The sequence below is a fragment of the Triticum dicoccoides genome, chromosome 6A (genome assembly GCF_002162155.2).
Source record: "Triticum dicoccoides isolate Atlit2015 ecotype Zavitan chromosome 6A, WEW_v2.0, whole genome shotgun sequence".
Classification (NCBI taxonomy): Eukaryota; Viridiplantae; Streptophyta; class Magnoliopsida; order Poales; family Poaceae; genus Triticum; species Triticum dicoccoides.
In genome coordinates this window covers 44872559-44890480 of record NC_041390.1, presented here as the reverse complement: position 1 = coordinate 44890480, position 17922 = coordinate 44872559, and positions in this window count along the sequence as shown.

The following is a 17922-nucleotide window of genomic DNA, read 5'->3' as shown; positions in this document are numbered from 1 at the left end:
GATTTGCCGTCGCCCCACTTCGCCCCCGTCTCCTGCCGATGTCGACGCCCCCGGAGCCACCAGAGCCGTGCGCCATCGACGCCACCAGAGCCGCCCCCAATGCCACGGAGCCGTGCGGCCTCATCAACGCCACTGGAGCAGCCGTCGACGCCACCGGATCCTCCCTCGCCACAACTGCCTCCCTCGCCGTCACCAGAGACGCCCCTGCCTCCCTCACCACCACCGGAGCCATCCTTTGTAAGCCCCCACCCCTCCTCTCTCTCTCATGCATAGGTTAGCTAGTTTAATTATGTTAATTATCTAGGTTAGGGCAAAATTTTAGTTAGGGCTTTGACAGAGAAGTAGTTAGGTTAAATAGTTTAATTAGGTTAATTACCTAGGTTAGTGCAAAAATTTAGTTAGGTCTTTGACAGAGAACTAGCCAGGTTAACTAGTTTAAATAGGTTAATTATCTAGGTTATTTCGGCAAGTTTTATTTTAAAGATGATCCCTTCCTAGACTTTTATTGTCGACTATATCTTTTCATTGAAGTGGTCATGTTGTTTGTGCCCAAGTGGCTTTGTTGTTTGAATGAAGCTGATTTGTCCACTTTTTAGCAAAGGTCATGCCGGAATTTTCCGTGAATTTTGGCATGACTTGTGCTACAAACTAGGACATACCGAGTGCCCGGGATTTGCAGCACCAGGAAGGAGTCAACGTTCCTACAGAACATAGGCCTTTTGTATGTCATTATTCATTTTATTAGGTCTAGAATTAATTTCCTAGATTTAATCATAGGAAACATGGCTAGCAATGATGAAGGACAGGGTTCTGGTGATTGCGATGACGTCTACTGGGCGGCAGACGAATTTTTTAGCCTTGCCGACGATCAACTGGTGGCATCGGGGACTGAGACCGACACGTAGACCGGTCCTGAGACTGAGACCGGCACTGAGACTCAGACCAGCATCGAGACCGGCGCTGAGACTGAGACTGGTGCTGAGACTGAGCCCGGCGCTGAGACTCAGACCGGCATCGAGACCGGCGTGTCAGGACCGGATTTTTGGGATATTAATTTCCCAAAAGCAGCCCTTGTGCTCACCAGCCCCAGGATTACTGTTAGCTGATGAGACACCAACTTGTTACAGAAACTCCAAGCAAAATACAAAATATGAAGTACAAGACCATTCTGGCCTATGGGTACAACAATTTGTTTCTAGAGATTGATGGCGGAAGCGGTTTGCGGATCATCAGCGTCTATGGGACTCCATTTCCCACAGGAACAGCTGACCAGAATAACTCCTATCTTCACGAGGCTGCTATCACCATTACGTAGGTTCTGGGGCTTTCATCACAATGCTCCTTTCCACGCAAGAAATCTGGCCAAGACAATAGCCAGGGACAAGCCAGTGAGTACTTTGAATGTACTCGCAAACATTAAGAACACAGGTATAATATAGCCACTGAAAATCATGCTTTAAAATATTCTATGATCACTTCGTCAGTTATGAAATAAGGTTCATGATGCACGCAAGTAGATCATTTAAATAAATCACGAGTAAACAATCAGGGTGTAAAAATATAAAGCACCGATCGGGTGTCTGAAGCGACACCTCGAAAGGATAATAATATGAAGCATGCCTCAGTCGGGCGTCTGAGCGACACCACAGAAAGGGCTTATATATAAAAGGAATAACAAGCATGCCACAATCGGGCATCGGTGCGACACCACATAAAGGGCTTATAAGTAAATGAAATAATGGACATACCACAGTCGGGCGTCTATGCGACACCACATAAAGGGCTTATAAGTAAATGAAATAACAAACATGCCACAGTCGGGCGTCTGAGCGACGCCACAAAAAGGGCTTATATATAAACATTATTTCAAACAATGCAAATGGTTAGTCCGCAATCATAATAATCATAACCATCATATATTACAAGTCATAATCAATATTCTGGTTTAGTAGTTTCTCCTCCGAAGACCGACACTAAGACCGACGCTTGACCCATCCCAGACTGTAGTCCTTAACCATGGACACGGCTTCGAATAGGTTCAATATCTCTACAGAGGGTGTACTCTTTACCCACGAGTAACGGATTTCTTTAGTCCATCGGAACTAACTCCGTCTACAGTCTTTTAGTCAAAAACACGCCTGACTTGCACACACCAGCTTAACTTTACTCGTGTCTGGAATAACCCAGACACCTGTTAAGCAAAACTCTAAGTGGGGAGGCTACAACCTCGCATAGCATGGGATCAAATTTTTATCGCGCACTCTAAGGGGTGGCCTCCCCTCTCGGTCCCAATCGGAAACACCCATGCCCCCGGACTAGGTGGCATGCCTACCAGCTACAACCGGTATCTTCCACCATGGCCTCTCTGCACGGTGTGTGCTAGGACTGGGGTTGACAACTTACTGAACCGTACCCTACCTACGGCAGGGGCAAGTGGCAGGATGAAACAAGTATGGGGGTTACTGGAACAAGACTCGATCTACGGCCGACTCAGGAGGCTTAAGTATTTCCTGCATAGTTAGCTCAAGAATTATATTTCACAACCATCAGACACAACCACCACTTATCATACCTCCCCCTGCCCTACCGGTCATAACCGTCTCGACGAGGGACAAGCTCGTGTCTACACAAGACAGAGACTTTCCCAGGTCCTTCCCGGTAGACATGAGAGGCATATGAGGGTGATTGCTATCACAAGCTTATCCATTTCCAACAGCAAGAATTTTCATCTGTGCACTCAGGTGTATGATCATATCGCACATAAAAATAACCAACGCTTCATGTCGAGGTGGTGTTATAACCGTATTGAACAACCCACAAAACATTATGCCAGGGTTCAGAATGCTTGCCTTCAAGTTGTGGAGAGGCAGGGTACATTCCAAAACTTTGAAAGTTTTCTTCTCTCTCCAACAAATCCTATTTTTGGAAATATTTAAATTAACACATAGTTTAAAAACTATACAAAAAAGTCATTTGGATTTATATTTTAAAAGTTATAGCCAGTCAAAGTTTAGTCAATTCTGTTTTTTAAAATAAAACAGAAAAAGGTAAAACGTTTCGGGCAGAATACGTCTTCAAAGCAGAGGAGACGTACTCGGGGGTTTGCGCTTCCATTTACGCCAGCATGGACTCGATCGGGGTCGCTGACAGTGGGTCCAGGTGGCCTACTGGTCAGGTTTGACCGGTCAGCCCGCCTTCGTCCTCCTTTGGCCGAACAGAGGTGAGGGCTCCGGCGATCAACACCGGCGAATGGCGGCTCCCCGCGGGCTCCAGAAGGTTGGGATGGATCCACAAGACTAGGGCGGTCCTCCCGGTGGTCGTTGGGTCAGCGGGGGTGGAGGGAATCGCCGGCGACGAGCTCCGCGGCGGGGGAAGCTTCGGGAGCAATGGGGGTTTGGGCTACGGTGGCTCTGGGTAGCGTTTGAGAGGTTGGGCAGCTCCGCACGGTCGAGGGGAATCGCATGGTGGCACTGGTTGGACGGGAAGGGCTCGGGTTGCTACTGAATGGGCCGGAGGGCGGCGGCGGCTATACTGGCCGGAGATGGGGAAGAAGACCTTCCCTGGTCGATTGACTGCTATGGGGGTGCAAGGTGGGGTGGCTTGAGGTCGCCTGAGGTTTCGGAGAGGCCCGGGGATCCTTAAATAAGCGGTCGGGGTCGGTTCCGACGATGGCCGTGGATAAGAACGCCGGCGCCTGTCATCCTGTTGCAGCAGGGAGACGTGGCGGCGACGAGCGCTTGCGGACAAGCTTGTGGATGAGCTCGGGCTGCTCTAGAGGGCAGCTGGCATGCGGGGGTGGCTTGGGCGGCGCCGTCCATGGCAGGGCGCACTGTGGCCGCCAGCTAGCCGCCGCTGCCGACCTGACGGCGGCGCTGTGGAGCTCCAGGAGCGGCTCTGCGGCGAGGGGAGGGGTTGGGGCGTCGACTGGGAGAGGGGAAGGGCCAGAGCGAGCGCGGGGCGTCGGTAGCGGGACGCGGCGGCTCGGTGCACGCACGTGCAAAACGCGCGCTCTGGGCGCGCCCAGAGCGTGCACACCAAGTGTTCGGCGAAATGCCAGAGCATGCTAGGTGGCGAGGGTGAAGCTAGGGGTTAGCAGGTCTAGGCTAGGGTCCCTTAGGAGATTAGCGGACATGCCAGTATGTACAGAGGGGCAAAATCACAGTGCAAAACAAAAATCATGCCAAAACTGGACATGCACACCAGGTGTTTGACAGAATGCCTATGTCACCTAGGCAATTCTTGGGGTGGCCCAAATCTCCAGATAAGATTCTCTTTGGATGAATAAGAGAGTGGTGAGGTTAGTTTGCCAAAAGCTCAAACTTGTTAGTGTAAGTTTTGCCAAACTTCAGTTCTGGGCAGAAGGAAAAAGGCATTGTTTCAGGAGCCAAAAATCTTCCAATGGGTCCACTCTCCTGGACTTAAGGGTTTGGTATGGTGTACTACAAGCAGGAGAAAGCTCATGCCCACTAGAGCAAAATTTAATAGGGATGCAGTACAAATCACCAAGCTAGACCAGAATGAAAAAGAGGTTGATTCACTCAAATTTTACAAAGAACATCAATGGGTTTTTGTATAAATTTGAATAATATACTCCTATGAACATCCCAAAATTTTGGTGGAGGATAGAAAGAAATATTTAAATGGGTTGCAGTGCAAAATTGCCCACTGGACCAGATTTGAAAAATTGGGGTAGAGCTCAAAATATTAAATGAATGAAATATATTTTTGCATAAAAGTGATTTAAAAACATCACACGACATATCCAAATTTTGGTGAAATTTTTAAATAAATATATCAAGTGGTTGTAGTTCAAAAAGAGCTCCAAAACTAATGAAAAATCATTTTAAGAAATAAAGCTCAGAGAGAAATAATTGTGCAAATCAATTTCACTGATAATAGAAATGTTTTCTTGAGAGGTTAGCCAAGTCCAATAATATTTTTGGAAAGTTTATCACTTGAGGTAAAAACTCCATAATAAGGAAAAGGATGGCTCTGAAATCAAAAAAAAAATCCAGAAAATTAAAAGTTTAAATTTCCTGGAAAATTTTAATTAATAAAACAAGGTTAAAATTTTGGGGTGTCACACGGTGCTGAGACTAAGACCGGCGCTGCCCCGGGGAGCGGAGCCGGTGTAGAACAGAAAGCAAAGAGGCAACGGCTTCCTAACAAACTCAAGACTACTAGACTGGTGGTCACGGAGGTGGACGACGACAATTTTGAGCCAAAGGCGCCCGAGGAAGCGCGTCGATGCTACGGCAATCAATTAGGCTGCATCGTACGGACAACCGCCACCATCAACAATGAGAAACTACCGAAGATAGAAAATATGAGGAGCTCCCTCCTAAAGAAGTTTCACCAGATATTCTTGTTCCCGGGACAGAATGAGAAGGATTATGAAGATCCAGATGAGGACCCGGCAATGAAGAAGATAAACAAACACGCCATGACCAAGTTTAGCAACGCGTTGGCCGCCTGGAAAAATCGAGTGAAAGCAAAGATCATCGACAAGAAGGAACCCTACTCCGAGATTGTAAAGGATAATCCGACAATCACGGAAGAGCAGTTTCAAATATTCAAGGAGGCTTGCGAGGCCGAAGCTGCCAAAAAAAGTCTCAGTACATGAAGGGGCTTCAAGAGAGGAACATTGGGAGCCACCACCTCGGAAGCCATGGTTACGGCGGAAAGAGGTCCAAATGGGCCAAGGAGGACGCGGAAGCCGCGAGTATTGGCATCCCAGACCCCTTGGTGGATTTCACCGTCCCGCAGGAGCATGACGTCCTCAGGGCCCGGCACCATTGGGACCCAGTGAACAAGGTTTACGAGACAACACCGGTCATTACGGATGAGGGAGTCCTGGATTAGGGGGTGTCCGGATGGCCGGACAATACCTTCAGCCAGACTCCTGGACTATGAAGATACAAGATTGAAGATTCTGTCCCGTGTCTGGAAGGGACTTTCCTTGGCGTGGAAGGCAAGCTTGCCGATACGGATATGCAGATCTCCTACCATTGTAACCGACTTTGTGTAACCTTAACCCTCTCCAGTGTCTATATAAACCGGAGGGTTTTAGTCCGTAGGACAACATACACATCAACAATCATACAATAGGCTAGCTTCTAGGGTTTAGCCTCCTCGATCTCGTGGTAGATCTACTCTTGTACTACCCATATCATCAATATTAATCAAGCAGGACGTAGGGTTTTACCTCCATCGAGAGGGCCCGAACCTGGGTAAAACTTCGTGTCCCTTGCCTCCTGTTACCATCCGGCCTAGACGCACAGTTCGGGACCCCCTACCCGAGATCCGCCGGTTTTGACACCGACATTGGTGCTTTCATTGAGAGTTCCTCTGTGTCGTCGCCGTCAGGCTCGATGGATCCGACGATCATCGATAGCGATGCAGTCCAGGGTGAGACCTTCCCCCCTGAACAGATCTTCGTCTTTGGCGGCTTCGCACTGCGGACCAATTCGCTTGGCCGTCTGGAGCAGATCGAAAGCTACGCCCCTAGCCGTCAGGTCATATTTGGAAGTTTAAACTACACGACTGACATCTGCGGGGACTTGATCTTCGACGGATTCGAGCCACTGCCGAGCGCGCCCCGCTGTCACGACAAGCATGATCTAGCTCTGCCGCCGAACAGTGCCCTGGAGGCCGCACCCGCATCGGCTCCGACCCTTAATTCGGAGCCGACTGCGCCGATCAAGGATGGGCGGTTGGACGCCACCTCGGGGGCTGCGACCCCAACGGCGATTAAGCCAAGCACCAGCCCCGTACTCTGCGATGCTCATGACTCCAAGGAGCCGGACTCCTCCCCGGACTCCGAACCCTCCGCGCCCCTGCCGATCGAATCCGATTGGGCGCCGATCATGGGGTTCACAGCCGCGGACATCTTTCAACACTCGCCTTTTGGCGATATCTTGAAGACACTGAAGTCTCTCTCTTTATCAGGAGAGCCCTGGCCGAACTACGGTCAGCAAGGTTGGGGTACGGACGATGAAGAAATTCAAAGCCCACCCACCACCCACTTTGTAGCCATAGTCGACGATTTAACCGACATACTCGACTTCGACTCCGAAGACATCGACGGTATGGACGCCGATGAAGAACCAGCGCCTATTGGGCCCTGGAACGCCAACTCGTCATATGATGTATACATGGTGGACGCACCAAAAGATGACGACGAGGAGCGGAAGGACGCACCGAAGGTTTGTTCCCTCGAAAAGCAGTCAAAGCGGCGACGCAAGCGCCGCCCCAAATCCCACCTCGACAGAAATAGTGATCACGCAGACCCAGCGCTGGAGCAGGGCGAACTGCTGCTGGACAACGGCAATCCGGATAATCAAACCGAACAAACAAATCCTATCAAGGATAATGCACTACTAGGGAAAAGCCTATACACAGAATTTTACCATTAGCGTTGTACAAAATCAAGCGCTGCTGCTACTTAGTAGCAGCGCGCGTCAATAAACCGCGCTACTGCTATGACTTTAGCAGTAGCGTGTACTATTGAAAAGCGCTGCTGCTACGTTTGAATTGGGCGCACATGGCTAGCCCAACCTAGCAGTAGCGCGTATAATGGCCCAGCGCTACTGCTAATCTCCTTAGCTGGAGTGTGTATTCCAGAACGCGCTGTAGCTAACGTAGCAGTAGCGCCCTTTCTGGAACGCACTGCTGGTACTTCTGACTTAACGCGGTTCGTCCTTCCCCGGCCACTTCATCTCCAAAATCAACTCCACTCTCGCCGCCGCGTGCTCTCCCCACGCCGCCCCTGACCCCAGATTCAACGTCGGCCCCGCCCCCGACCTCAACGCCGCCCGGGACGCCGCCCCCGACCCCAACCTCAACGCCGCCCCCGCCCCCCCGACCTCAATGCCGCCCCGGAGCCCCGACCACGACCTCGACGCCGCCTGCCCCTCCCTCGTCGCAGGCACCCAAGGTGAGCACGCCTGCTCCTCCCTCTCCCCTACCTCTGCCTAGGGTTTGTACCTCCATCAAATTAGTTAGGGTTTCTACCACTTTCCACCCCTATAGGTTCATCAAATTAGATGGTAATTAGGGCAGTAGTTCTTAGGTACTAATTAGTTAGTAAGAACTAGGTACTAATTAGGTACTAGAATATTTTTATTTATAGTAAGTTTAATTTTAGTAAGAACTAGTTGAATTAATAGAACTAGTTAGTAAGAACTTGTTGCTATGTTTTTAGTTAAAGCAATTTTCCCGCATCGACGTGGACGATGCCTATCCCGCATCCTCATCGTCGAGTCGGCGGAGGATGACACCTGCTTGACCAGATGGGCCATGTCTGGGACTGGGCACCGCCGGGGTGGTACTGGGAGGCGCTACCTACCGGGGGGCGCAGGTTGGTGAGGAGCCAGCCTGTCGTTGACCCGAACCTTCTTTGGTGGCGGTCGCATGGGCCAGTGACGGTCCAGAGGCTCGAGGACTCAGCGGAGGTGGTGCGTCACCGTGTTAGTGAGGAGGACGCGCACGTCCGTCGCTACTTGTTTGCGTTGGAGCACAGGTTCTCCAATACCTGGCAGGTTCTCCAGGGACCTCACTGGAGCTATGATCCCGTGATGGTTCCTTCTCTATGGGTGTCCACCACCCGCGCCGATACCCATCGTGTGCTAGGGTTTTAGTTGTACTAGTGATGTTATATGTATGACACTATTCGGGATGTATTAGTGATAATATTCGACGATGTACGGACGCATGAGATGATTTACTTTTGCTTACTGAATGCATGCTAATTTGAGTCTTATAAGATATTTTGAAATGTATATCTTGTGTTGCTCAATATCCAAGTGGCCGGTCATGTTTGCGGGTTACACCTCCGAGAGGCCTATGTTTTGCCGGACTGTTGATTCATTTCCGTTCCGGCAAATTTCAGTCGCTCGATATATCCTATTTTAGCAAAGGTCATTCTGGATTTTTCCGTGAATTTTGGCATGACTTTTGCCAGAATATGTAGGAAATATCGAGTGCCCCGAATTTGTGTGTTGAGTATCCTGGTAGTTGTCTTTTATCGATTTTCAATTAATGTTTTAACAATGAACATAGGAAATGTCTGACGACAAAAAGGATTTCGGTATTTGCAAATACTGCGAAGATGAGCGCGGCCTGTGCGACGGAATCTTCCTAGATGATGATAGGCGCTTCAGCATCAAGCTGGACGAGAACTTCGAAGTGGATACAGTAAGTCACAACGACAAGTCTTTTTTCGTAATTAAGCATGACATCTGCTTCATTTGCTTCAACTTATATTTTTTTACTATTCTACTAGCGTATCCCCTGCCATGCAAGAGTTTTTGTATTGGATAAGATAGGTCTCAGTCATACTATGGAGGTAAAGAAAGTTTATTTGAAGACCGAGCATGGTTATATTTTCCACGCAAAATTATACAATTCATACGACTACACCTATTTTGGATGCAAAACATGGCGAGCACTATGCAAGACTTATGCATTTGATCCTGATATGGTTATCACCTTTGATATTCGTCCGGAAGATGATATTGAAGGTAATACCGACATCTGGGTCGATGTGCAGACGCCTCCAGTTACACCAAAATGTAAGTTTCTCAACCATATTTATGTCTTTGATATTGTTTATTCAAAAATAGTTGACAACTAATTTGTATTGTCAGCTTATTTCGGTGCAAGCAAACATGTCCAGCGCTTGGTAGACAGGACCTACTACTGTCCCGGGGCTGAACTAAACAGCGAGGAGCTAAGTCATTATGTTTCATGGCTTGAGGATCTTGATACCGTCAAGACAAATTTTCTTCCTGGACTTAGAAATCTTAGTACTGAAAACATGCGACCAATAGTGTTCGTCATGAACTACGGTCACATCTATTTAGGAAGGATGGTAAGATTTTTACTATTTGTCCTCAGTGCATCTTTTCCATACATTATTTGTGAAGCTAAACTTCATTGCTAAGTATGTGACCATACGATGTTCTTCAACAGGGACTCCCGATGAATGTTGTGCCTTATGGGATCGAGACTAAAGGTACCATGAGTATTATTAGCTTACGGCCAAGATATCCTACATGTTACTTTAGTGCATTTAAGATCAGCGATGAATGCTTAATAGTGCAAGACTGGACCAGATATGTGATGGGGGAGCGCAGACAAGTACTAGGGGGAAGCAAACAGATGTGCTACCAAAATTAGGAGACAGGTTCATCTGCATGCTCCAACTTGATCAAGGAGGAGAGCTACACATGTTTTATGTTGTTTTACCTAAGAGAGAGCAGCAGGAGTGATTAGCTAGAAATGAGTTTGAGGATGATGATGTGCTACACTATTACTATGATGATTAAATAGCTAGTGTTAGTGGTAATGACTGATGATTATTATTAGCTAGTGTTAGTGGTGATTAAATAAATATTGTTGGTGCTAATGATTATGATGATGATTAAATAGGTTGTGTTGGCGGATTAGATTCAAGTGGAGGCAACATGTGGTGCACATCGAAAGTACTACTAGTCCAAACTAGATCAAGTTTGGATTAGTAGTATACTTTTGACATGCACCACATATTGCCTCCACTTGAACCTAATCCACCTTCATTTGACACACTGTTATGGACATAATGATGTAAACCTCATAACTGGTATTGTACCAATATTTGTACGATGGCGCATAAATACACTAAAAAAAACAATACTAGTAGTGATGGAAAGAAAACACGCTGCCAGTAGTTACATTAGCAGCAGCGTGGGAGTGAACAAGCGCTGCAGCTATTTGTCCTAGCAGTAGCGCATGCGGCACGCGTTACTGCTAAGCAATAGCTGTAGCGCCTTATTAGTAGCGCGCCTACCCGTGCACCCAGTGAGCACAAAACCAGCGCTACTGCTAGGGTTTTCCCTAGTAGTGATGGTCCGGACGACATAACGCCGGACAAACACCCGAAGCAACAGACTGCCCGTAAAAGGCTTGTTGCCACCGCGAGGAGCCTGAAAAAGCAGAAACAAAGGCTCAAGGCTGCGTAGGACACACTCCAATTCAGATGGAGTAAAATACTCAGCACTACAGCAAGGTACGGCGACAATCGCCCTTCCAAAAGCTACCCAAAGCGGAAGCTGCTACCCGAATTCAATGAGGAGGCCTCAGAACCCCCACAACCAAATATCAAAGCAGCCACCTGGTCGGATAGACGACCCCTCTACCAACACAGAGCGGCATAAAACGCCGCTCACAATACAATACGCGACCCATGCGAGGTCCCGCACCCAAATGACGACACAACAAGATCCATCTATGGACCACGCAAGCACGCCCCAGCATACAATGCAACACAACAAGCATCCGAACAACACGGTACACCCATCTACAGGGGTGCCGCACACCCCGTATGTTTCACCGATGAGGTGCTGGACCATGAATTTCCAGAGGGATTCAAGCCCGTAAACATAGAGGCATATGATGGAACAACAGACCCTGGGGTCTGGATTGAGGACTACATCCTTCACATCCATATGGCTCGAGGAGATGATCTCCATGCCAACAAGTACTTACCCCTCAAGCTCAAAGGGCCAGCTTGTCACTGGCTCAAAGGCCTCCCCGAAATCTCCATCGGAAGTTGGGAAGAGCACGAAGAGGCCTTTCGGGCAAATTTTCAAGGGACTTATGTCCGACCTCCGGATGCGGATGATTTAAGTCATATAATTCAACAGCCCGGAGAGTCGGCCCGAAAGCTTTCGAACACGTTTCTTACTAAAAAGAACCAGATTGTCGACTGTCCGGACGCGGAAGCCTTGGCAGCTTTCAAGCATAGCGTCCGTGACGAATGGCTAGCCAGACACCTCGGCCAAAATAAGCCGAGAACGATGGCCGCATTAACAAACCTCATGACCCGCTTTTGCATGGGTGGGGACAGCTGGCTAGCCAGACGTAGCACCAGCGACCCTAGTACATCTGAAGTTACAGATGGAAACGAGAAATCATGGCACAACAACAATAACAAACGTCGGAATAAAGAAGACAGCACGAAGGGCACGGCGGTCAATGCCGGATTCAAAAGCTCTCAGCTAGGTCAAAGCCGCCCCCTAAAGGCACCAGGGATGAACTGTCCAGCCTCAACAAAATTCTGGACCAAGTATGTCAGATCCATAGTACCCCTGGTAAACCTGCTAATCATACCCACAGAGAATGTTGGGTCTTCAAGCAGTCCGGCAAGCTCAACGCCGTACACAAGGGGGAGGATACACCAAGTGAAGACGAGGACGAGCACCACAAGCAAGACACGGGGGAACAAAAGAAATTTCCACCAGAAGTCAAAACAGTAAACGTGTTACACGTAATCAAGGAAAAAAACAATGCGGCACTCCCAGGAAAGTATACCCAAGTGCCTATCACCACGAAGTCCTGCCACTGGACATCTCAACCGATCACTTTCGACCATCGCGATTACTCAGCAGGTATCCGACATGCAGGATGGGCTGCCCTGGTATTAGACCCAGTAATTGGCGGATATCACTTCACAAGGGTCTTGATGGACGGCGGCAGTAGCCTAAACCTAATATATCAGGATACAATCCGCGGGATGGGGCTAGAAACGCCTTTAAAGGATGGATGGGGACACAAATTCGCCATAGCAATACTACCTTTAAAGGAGTAACGCCAGGCCCAGGGGCTCGCTATACGGGCTCCCTCCTACTACAAGTTACATTCGGCTCCGCCGATAACTTTCGTCACGAGCATTTAACTTTCCACATTGCTCCATTTCAAAGTGGCTATCAAGCACTACTCGGACGCAAAGCTTTCGCTTGCTTTAATGCAATACCACACTACGCCTCCCTCACACTCAAGATGCCCGGTCCACGTGGCATCATTACAGTGCACGGAAATATCAAGCGATCTCTGCACGCCGAAGAGAGTGAGGCTGCCTTGGCCGCCGCACACTAAAGGCGCCCGGACAAATGAAAGCATCCAATAGGTCGTCAAGACCTCATATACAACTAATCAAGTCCAGCGCCGCTATTTATACGGAAATAAGTGGTCACACCCCTATTTGTCAATACAAGGGGCTCAACGCGCGCAGACAAGTGGCAATTTCTTATCATCTTGAATTATACATGGTTTCTTTAAAAACTATCCTTTTGCATGACAACTTTTTCACCTAAATTCCTCTCTTTTACAGACGATCACCGTGCTCCACCCATCCAGGATACGGCACAACGGAGATACAGGCGCAGACGTGCAGCAGGGACCTGTTCCAAGGATTCTTTTTAGATTAAGACCCTGCGTAAACCTTTTTTACTCTCTCTTGTTGATACATATCCACCGAAGGATGCTGACGTCTTGGCATGTGGCCATGCCAGAACAATGCACGTACCTGGACAGAAGGGGCTTCTTACAAAGGCCATTATTTAGGCCCGGTTTATACCACTAAGACCGAATACCTTAGGGAGTGTTCGACATCGTGAGTTCGGCCTTATATGCATTAGCTTCGAATCATTGTCTTTGGTCAAATGTTGGGTTTGCCCGGCTCCTGTGTTTTGGTGCCTTACGTTCCGCTTTACCGGCTAAGGTAGCACCAGGAGAACTACTGCGATTGTGCCCTGGTTCATCCGGACGAGCACCTTAGTAGAGAAAGCCGAAAACTGACTGTGATGATATAGCGTGAGACTGTTCAACCACTCGATGACCTGTCAGAATGTTAGAATTCCTCCGCCTTAACGAAGGGCCATTTTCCGGCAAGGCATGTACGCACCCCGGGATCGGGAGAGTGCGGAGACACCAGGGGCTATCTAGTAGCCCCATTGTCAAACTCCTATGGCTAAGTGAAAGTGCTAAAGAATTATAGTCCGGTTGCCTCGCTCGCTCCGCTATCACCTCCTTAATAGGACCAAGACGTTGGGTTAAGTGTGAACGCGTGTTTTTGCGAGCACCTCCGCATTATATGCGTGAGGGTTGAAGCCGACGGCTGCAATCTTTCAGGTTATACACATGTATACATAAATGGCCGCCCAGGAGGCATCATATTACTTTCAGGCAAAAGTATAAAAATAGCCTTATAAAAATTTATACAAGCATTTCGCTTACAATGTGATTACATATCACTCAAACATAATATTTTTTGAGCACTGGGTCTCTATCAAATGAGCACCCTCAAGAACTTCTTCAAAGTAATGCTCAGCAGCCCTTCGACTTATGGCCGAATCCCGCGCCGCAATAGTGGTAGCATCCATCTCCGCCAAGTATGCTTTAACACGGGCAAAAGCCATCCGTGCGCCTTCTATGCACGCTGACCTTCGCATTAATGCGCGGCACCACGTCAAGGACCTGCTGCACCAAGTTGAAATAGCTGTTCTGTTTTTGCCTTCCCGGTCATAGCTGATCCACAACAGACCTCATAGAGAGTCCGGACAACCTATTTAGTTCGGCCCATTCGGCTAATTGGTCAGTCAATGAAAGTGGACGCTCGGGAGAATGGAATTGCCTCCAAAACAGCTGGTCTACTCCATGGTCCGTCTGACCCTGGAAGTACTTGGCCGCATCGGCAGCGCTCGCCGCCAAATCCATATACGCATCCTCTGAACTCCACATCCGATCCAGAGGGGCATACCATGGATCTCCGAATTTCCTCTGCAACATAAAGGATTTCCCAGCTACAATATCCCCGGCTTCCCGCAGCTCCTCCTTCTTTGCCCTCATAGCAGAGCGGAGATCCTTTTTCGTCGCAGTAGCCTTCTCAAGGTCCGATGCCTTCACTTGGTTTTACTTTTCAAGAACCCGGCAATGGTCGGCGGCGGCTTTTAATTCTACAGCCATGTTGGCCATCTTGTCTCGGGTCTCGCCATGCGCGGCCTTCTCGGCTTGCAACTCTTCGGCCGCCTTCACAGCAGCCGCATTACCTAACCTCGCTTGTTCCTTGGCTCGGGCAAGTTCTGCCCGCAAGTCTTCAACAGTGGTAGCTCCATCTGCAGTCACAACATATTTAAGATAATGGCATCATGCTACTCTTCCTATGTGGAGTTTACCAGATATTGACACTTACCCTGTGCCTCGTCAAGCCTTTTGTTAACAAGCTCAATGTCGGCTTCTGCCGCATCCAACTGCCGTTCTAAATGGGCAAACTCGCTAGTCCGGCTAGCCACCGGAGCTTCCATCACCTACACATAGAGGTAGTATGGTTATTTCCTGGGAATATGATCATATGTTCGTCATTGTTTCCGACGACAACCAGAGTCTCAGGGGCTACTATCTACACAGGGCACACCTAGCATGTGCAGGACTATCATTTCTTTTACGTACCTCAAAGCCTGTCAGTAGACTCATAAAAGCTTCATGCAATCCACTTTCGGCGGACGATATTCTCTCCATCACTGTATTCATCAGCACACGGTGTTCATCTGAGATAGCCGCTCACCCCACCAACTCCCTCAGAACATCCGATCGCACACTAGACGGTGTCGGACTCTTTTGTCTGCTCTCTTCGGGAGCCGGACATTGGGAGCTTCGGGGGTCAATGGGATTATCTTCTGGCCTCACCGGACTCGGAGAGGCCCTCCGCGACGACACTTCAGGTTTGCCCACTTCCGGAGCGAAGGAGTCCGGAGGAGGCGTTTTGCTCTCCATCATCTCTAGAAGAAGATCCCCCGAAGATGAGCTCATTTGAGAGGGGCTAAGGCCCGAACTACAAAAATATATGCGGTGGTTATCTTCTCAGAAGAAAAAGATGGCATATTTGTACTATTAAAGTATTTCGGGTCACTTACGACTTGTGGGAGAATTGATCCCCCCGCGGACTTTGTGCGGCAACGGCGCCCCCCAAGGTAGGACCCTCTGTGGGAGACTTCTTCTCCCGTTTGGAAGCCTCGGCTTCCGAATCCCGGGCGTAGTCATTTTCCTCTGCTGGTCGCCTTCCCTCATGGAGACGCTCGCTCCCTCGGCTAGAATGGGCAGCGTTGGGGGCCCGCGTCCGCCTGCATTATCCTCCACAGTATCTTCCTTCAAGGGCTCCGGGCAAGGTGCGATCTGGAGCATCTTTTCCAATACCGGATTTTCTAAACCCTCAGGGAGGGGGGCCGAACACCGAATCAATTTCGCCTTTGTTAGCCAGTCCTGGTCAAAAAGCGAACTCTCAGAAATAACTTCGTAACAAAGGAGAGATAGTATGTTCGGCCGGAAGATGCCTTACATGTTCGGCGGCGCGGTTACTACTCAGGCCCCCGTCCTCGGAGATTTACGGACACTCCACCTGAGGTCCGAAGAATGACTTGTACATCTCCTCGTGCGTCAGGCCAAGAAAATTTTGAATGACGCGCGGTCCCTCGGGATTGAACTCCCATAGGCGAAGAGGCCGGCTTTTGCAAGGCTGGAGTTGACGAACCAGCATAACTTGTATTACCGCAACCAAACTGAAATCTCCATTGAACTGATCTCGAATGCGGCTTTGCAGTATGGGCACGTGCTTGGCTGGCCCCCATCTCAGACCTCTGCTGATCCATGACATCAGTTGTGATGGAGGGCCCGAGCGGAAAACGGGGGCGGCCGCCCACTTGGCACTTCTAGGAGCCGTGATGTAGAACCACTCCTGTTGCCACAATTCTGACACCTCTGGGATGGAACCTTTGGGCCACGGAGCTCCCGTCATCATGCGTAATGAGGCACCTCCACACGCTGCATGTTGCCCCTCGATCATCTTCGGCTTCACTTCAAAGGTCTTGAGCCAGAGGCCAAAGTGAGGGGTGACCCGAAGGAAGGCCTCGCACACGACAATGAATGTCGTGATATGAAGAAAAGAGTCCGGAGCTAGATCATGGAAGTCTAGCCCGTAATAAAACATCAGACCCCTGACGAAAGGATCCAAAGCAAGGCCTAGACCTCAGAGGAAGTGGGAGACTAACAAGACGTTCTCGTTGGGTTCGGGGGTGGGAACGGCCTGCCCTCGGGGAGGTAGCCGATGCAAAATCTCGGTGGTTAGATATCTGGCCTCCCTAAACTTTTTGATGTCTTCTTCCGTGAAGGAGGAAGGCACCCATTGGCCTTGAAAGCTAGATCCGGACATGACTGAAGGTTCGGAGCACCTGACCTGAACTTCGGGCGTTTGAGCTTGAGGTTGGGGAAGGATTCGATTGAGCACGGGAGGGAAAAATAAAAGCCTTATCCCCTTTATAAAGAGGGTGAATATCAAGCGTCCTCTCCATGTCCGCTTGGACTTGCCTATAATCTAGGAGTCCTACAAGCGGTTGGGTTACCCACGCCCGTATTGATGAGAATCCCGGGATAAGGGGACACGATCTCTGCTTTAACAAGACGTGCCAAGGAAACCGCCTCGCATAACGCGCTGAGGTGGGATAATAAAACGATTCGAATAAAGGCTTGGTCGTGGTGCGTCGCACTATGGAATACGTCAGCAGATTAGATTTGTGTGAATATTATTCTCTCTATGGCAATATGTGGAAACTTATTTTGCAGAGCAGGACACTATCTTCGTGAAGTACTTGGAGGAGGAACCCGCCTTGCAATGCCGAAGACAATCTGCGCGCCGGACTCGTCGTCATTGAAGCCTGGTTCAGGGGCTACTGAGGGAGTCCTGGATTAGGGGGTGTCCGGATGGCCGGACTATACCTTCAGCCGGACTCCTGGACTATGAAGATACAAGATTGAAGATTCCGACCCGTGTCCGGAAGGGACTTTCCTTGGCGTGGAAGGCAAGCTTGGCGATACGGATATGCAGATCTCCTACCATTGTAACTGACTTTGTGTAACCCTAACCCTCTCCGGTGTCTATATAAACCAGAGGGTTTTAGTCCGTAGGACAACATACACATCAACAATCATACCATAGGCCAGCTTCTAGGGTTTAGCCTCCTCAATCTCGTGGTAGATCTACTCTTGTACTACCCATATCATCAATATTAATCAAGCAGGACGTAGGGTTTTACCTCCATCGAGAGGGCCCGA